We start from the raw sequence: 5886 nt of genomic DNA on the forward strand, positions 1-5886 counted from the left end.
GTGGCCAAGAGCTGGGGTTTTCCTCTCTATTTCTGTCCGAGCATCTCGCAGAGCTTGGGAAATGCTGGGTTTGGTGAATAAATGAAGGGAAAAGATGGAGCCGTGGGCAAAAGGGGAGCAGAGTGATCAGCACCCACCCTGCAGGATTCACAGGCACCTCGGGGAGCATCGCCCAGTCCCGGTGCTGGAAAAGTGATGTCCTTTTCCAGCTGGGAATCCCCCAGGAATGCTGGAGGATTCAGGGTGTGGCACCAGGGAGGCCCTGGGCATGTTCCCCCCACCCTGCTGGAAGCAAAAGTGTGAATTTTATATTTATCTATTTATCTATTTATCTATTTATCTATTTATCTATAAATATATTTATATATTGATATATAAATATATTTATATATTTATATATTTATATGTTTTATATTTTATATTCTTATATTTTATATTTATATATTTATATTTTTATATTATATTTATATTATATTTATAATATATTTATATTTACAATTATACAATTTATAATGATAATATAAGTTTTCTTTTTTTCCTCATTCCCTAGAGCTTTTTGGGTTTGTTTTTTTTTTTTTGGGCTTTTTTGGGGTGTTTTTTGAGTTTAATTAAAACTCCCTCATTTTTCCATGGCAGTGAGGCTCTCTCCCGAGTGGATTTTCCCACTGGAGCTGTCCTGGAATGTCACAGCAGCTCCCTGCTCATCCCCAGTGACAGGGACAAGCTGCCCTGAGCGTGGCTTTCCCCCAGGGCRGCACCTCTGGCGCTGCTGTCTGAGCTCAGTGAACACTTTCACACCTCCTGCAGTCTGTCCCTAATTAACTAATGAGCCGTGATGAGGCCCTGACACCACACAGAGTGACAGAGCCACCGAGTGTGGCATTTCCCTCGGGAGCTGCGACAGGAATGTGGTAATAAACACYGAAATGTGAGAACTGCTCAGAAAAACTCAAAATTCTTTAACCCCCTGGGTTCTTCTGCCTTCCCAAGTGGTGACTGCTGGAAGGAGAAGAGGGAGAAAATCCTGATTTCCTGGGAATCTGTTCCTTCTCAAGGCAGTGGGATCCAGACTGTTTAAACCTTTTTTATCTGAGGATGTGGCTAAACCTCTCCTGGAATGTTCCAGGAGTTAATAAAGCTCTTCCACGTAAATTAAGTTACAGGTATCTCATGTTCATCCCTTTGGGATTCATCGCCTTTTGTTTATGAAACTCAAGCCAATGATGCCTAATAATAATAATAATAATAATAATAATAATAATAATAATAATAACAACAGTAATTAAAGATTGGCTGGCAAGCAGGAAATCCATCCCTGTCTCCTGGGCAGTCGCTGCATTTCAGTCATTTTTAAAAAAATCCGTTGTTTTGTTATAAACATGCAATTATTGCCCAACTAAAATGGAATTAGCAGGTTGGGCTGGTGCGTGCCGGGATGTGGAGCAGCTCTGGCTGCTGCTGGTGAATCCCACAGGCTCCAGCTCAGGCTGGAGGAGATCCAGGGGCTGGCAGCAGCTCCTTGCCATGGTAACCCCTTCCCTGCTGCCAGCCCTGGCTGCTGCTTTTCTCAGGCAGCCTCTGACTTTGAGATGTTGTCCCTCAAAAATTCATTCCCGGAGCCAACCCACGGGATGCAGCCTTCCCAAAAAAAAATCCGGGAGAATGTGCAGGAAATGCAGAATTGCCTCATCAGAGCAAAGCTTTGGGCACTGAGCTGGTGGAAAGGAACAAGTGAGGTGGGATATTGGGAAGGATTTGATCCCACTGATATTCCAACCTGCTGGTGCCCGATTCCAGCAGCTCCATAGGTGCCATCCCCTTCTCCTGGGTACCCGGGTGGGCAGAGCAGGAGCAGGAGGGCTTCCAGAGAGCTGAGCAGCTCAGTTGGCACCTCCCAGGCAGGTGGGATGTCCAGAAGGGCTGGGTTGGCAGCTGGGCAGATTCCAGGACTATTTCCCATCCCCAGAGCCCCCAGGAGTGACCCCAGCCCCTCTCTGCTGCTTCCCAGCCACAGCGCTGCTCTGCACCTCAGATTTTTGGGCAATAACCCCAAAACCAGGCAGATGTTGGGAGAAAATCCACAATGCCAGGCTGGAAAGGAGCTCCAGGAAAGCCTGGGGAGAGGAGGAAAGGCTCTCACACAACAGCAGCTGGCCCAGGGACTCCCCTTTGTCCTGATCGCGGTTTGTGTTTATTTTTTTATATCAAGCGAGGCCTCTCGCCCTTGTTTGAGGGCAAGGAAAAGGAAAGCGCTCGTTTCCCTAAATCCCACAGGAATGGCAGCTGTGGTTTGGCAGGGCCGGGCTGGGAATGCCTTCGAGAGCCGAGCAGGGCTGGGGGAGCGACCTTCAGCCCGGAGAGCAGGAAATATTAACGAGCTGTTAATTAGCGCCGGCTTTCTCTCACACCCACACCCTGCACTTGGGCRCTCACACGGGGTGTTGGCAGCATCTCAGCCACCCGAAAAAAGGGTGAGCAGGACAAAATTGGGAGGAATTTCCGGCTGCTGTGGCACCAGCGAACGGGAAAATAGCTTTCCTGCTGAAAAATAAATCACCAAAAGTCCGCCAGGATTTGCAGAGTGTCCAGCAGAGGCTCTTTCCTCAGTGTCCTTTAGGCTGTTTTATCTTTCCAAGTGAAAATCCAGCAAAATCCAGGGATTTCCAGTCAGAACGGGACTCATTGTAAAAATGGTTTGTGGCAGTTTTTAGGGCAGGTTTGGAAAGGATCTCAGAACCAGCTCATGCCTGGGAGTTTATCAAAACAGCATCAAAAAAGATTTCAGAAGAAAATCCATCAATCCCAGGACGGGATCTTTAAGGAGGAGTTTAACTGCTGCAGGAAGGACTGGGAGAAGGCAGGACCGGGACAAAGCAGCTTCTGTCAATCCCARAGTTTCTGGGGTGCCAAATAACTCCCAAAATAGCCATGGAACAGRCACAGAAGACAGAGGTGACTCCGAAGGTAAGGAAGTTCCTGCCAGCACGGCCACCACCAGAGCACACAGCTCATTCTTCTGCCAGATCATGAAACAAAAATGGGGAAACCCAACTGATGGGTCAGGGAAATGTGGGAGAGATTCCTGCTGCTCTGGAGTCAAATAGGAACTGATTAAATCCTTCCCAAAGCACTGCAAGAGTATTTTTTAAACCTGATTAATATTGTATGAATAGTTTGGGATCAAGCCTGGCTTAAATCTTGGAAAGGACTAAGAAAATGTCACGCTGCCATTAAAAAAATGAGCTACAAAGAGCTGAAGGTATCCCAGGGAGGATTAAACCCCACAACCAGGCCATAAATCCAGTGCAGGTTTATGCTCCTGTGTGGTCCCAGTGCCACTTTCAGARCAGCTGCAAACGAAAGAAAAAACCCAAACAAAACAGTGAAAAAACCCACCAACCCCCCCAAAACCAGGGCACAGAGGGAGTTTGGTTATGTAAGGATTCATTCTTCCTTCCTCAAAGCCCATCTGCTGCTCAGGAGCTCATTTCTGTGTGTTCATCCCCATTCCTGGCCTGCATTCCCAGAGTCTCCACGGCCAAATGTGGAGTCTTTTTAATTCCCCTCCCCTCTCCTGCAGTGTGGCAGGAATTGCTGGCACTTGTGCTGCTTCCTACGCTCGTCCCCAGTGCTGAGGAGAGACGAGCCTTTTATACCAATTTTTCTGCCAGTTTTTCTTCCAGTTTTCCTACCTGTTTCATGCCTGTTTCCTGCTGGTTTTCCTTCTTGTTTTCTCCCTGTTTCTGCCTGTTTCCTGCCGGTTTTCCTCCCGGTTTCGAGCCTGTTTCCTGCTGGTTTTCCCTCTTGTTTCCTGCCAGTTTTCCTGCCAGTTTTCCTCCCAGTTTTCTGCCAGTTTTCCTCCCAGTTTTCCTCCCAGTTTCCTGCCTATTTCCTCCAGTTTTCCTTGTTTTCTCCCCATTTCCTGCCCATTTCCCACCCATTTCTCTCCGTGAGGAGCTGTCACTGTTGGCACAGCCCCCAGGATCTGGGGAGCTCTGAGCATCCTCACTGGGAYCCCCCTGGCACCTCCTGATCCAGGAGCTCCTCACCCATCCCTGGCACCCAGCAGAGCCAGCTGCCCTTCCCCATGTCCCTGGCACCACCACAATGGGTTTTACCTGCTGGATGCATGTATTCTGTGTTTTCTGCTGTGTTTTCTGCTGTGTTTTCTGTGTTTTCTGCTGTGTTTTCTGTGTTTTCTGCTTGATTTCTGTGTTTTCTGCTGTGTTTTCTGTGTTTTCTGCTCCATCTTCACCAGCCTGCCCTCTCCATGCCCAAGTGTTTTCCCTGGAAATGACCAGTACAGGATGGGCACCCATCAATCCTGCTGGATGAAAAATATCCACGAGAGCAGCGACTCTGGGATCAGCACTGGGAAGTGCCAGGGACACTCAGGTGGGCACTGCCAGCAGAGGTGACAGCCCCAGCACTGCCCMGGCCCTGATGCCACCTCAGCACCAGAAATTTGAAATCCCCACTGGGAATTATTTGTCCACCTGGCCTCAGAGTCACTTCCCTGCTGCCCCTCTCCCTCCTGGGGGCACAAGGTGAGCTCTCAGGGCAGGGCCAGCAGGAATCCAGCAGGAATTCCAGCAGGAATTCCAGGCCTTTTCCAGGTATTTCCATCCCAACACACCCCAAGGCAGAGAGGGAGAGCTCACTGAAGCCCCTGCAGCCACAGTTGGTGGCTCCTGGCTCAGCCTCAGCCCCTGCTCCTCCTCCCCCATACATATTCATGAGCCAAATTATCACTGAACAAGCAGGTTGCTGTGCAAATAAATGATTTTTAATCTCAATTACCCAGTTTACACACTGGCCTCAGCTCTGCTCAGCAGAACAGCTGGTGTTTACCAACTYCTCATTACTGAGCCAGGCAACACCAGGAGAGGCTGCCCAGAGAGGAGCAGCCACCTCTGAGATAAGCTGAGCTCAAGGTTTATCTCAGCCCCTGTGCAGGTCTCTCATCCAGCCCAGTTTGCACCAGTGAGCCGTGAAAGAAAGACAAAAATATCTGCTGATAACAATTATTACTGCTGGGTGCTTTATTTCAGCAGGGAATTCATTTCCATGAAAACCCAAATCAATCCAGCTCTCTGTCCCTAGCTGGGTTTCCATTTATCAGCATTTCCTTTCTCCTCATTCCACGGGAGGCTCGCACCGGAGCTGGGATGATGCAAGAATTATTCCTGTCGCGGCATTTCCACCRTCCAAGAACGAGCATATGTCAGAGAAATCCAGCCCCTCGTTATTCCAGGCCTTAAACGATCCCCCCGAGGCTCCAAACAAACACGGGCTGGCAGTGCCAGCGCTGCCTCTGGGGGGTGTTTGCGTCAGGACCGTGTCAGGAAAATTCATCCACAAACACCAGAGGTTTCTGTCCAAAAAGGAGACGGAGGAGTCCTGCAATTTTATTCATGAATAAAGGGAGAGGTCATGGGCATTTCCATGGGGTCTCTCAATTGATAGAGGATGCAGTCTCTTTTATCGCAGTTTATCCCAGTTCCCTTTCTCATTCCCCATTGGCTGAGGGACTGAGGAGGTACAAACTCCCCGAAATTCCTAATGCAACCCCCCCCTTCTAATATAAAACCCCCCTTTAATACACATCTCTATCTCTCTGCTCTTGTAGTTCATTGACACAGTCTGGGCTCAGTCAATCAGTGGGATTCCTGCAGAAATCCTTCCCATTATTCCTTCAGCCTCCCAGTACGGTCGAATCTCACCCTGAGAGTCACAGTTTGTTTGTAAAGGCGCTCCCTTCTCGTTCCTTTTGCTGGGTGAGGGCAGACGGGGATGTTGCTGTGGTCCCATCGCCCTCTGGAAGCGCTGGAAGGAAGGGGCTGCTCTCAGCTGCTGCACGTGGCTCCCAGCAGGGCTATTCCCAGC

The sequence above is a fragment of the Malurus melanocephalus genome, unplaced genomic scaffold (genome assembly GCF_030028575.1).
Source record: "Malurus melanocephalus ecotype Western Australia unplaced genomic scaffold, MMel_1.1 scaffold_594, whole genome shotgun sequence".
In the NCBI taxonomy this organism is placed as follows: domain Eukaryota; kingdom Metazoa; phylum Chordata; class Aves; order Passeriformes; family Maluridae; genus Malurus; species Malurus melanocephalus.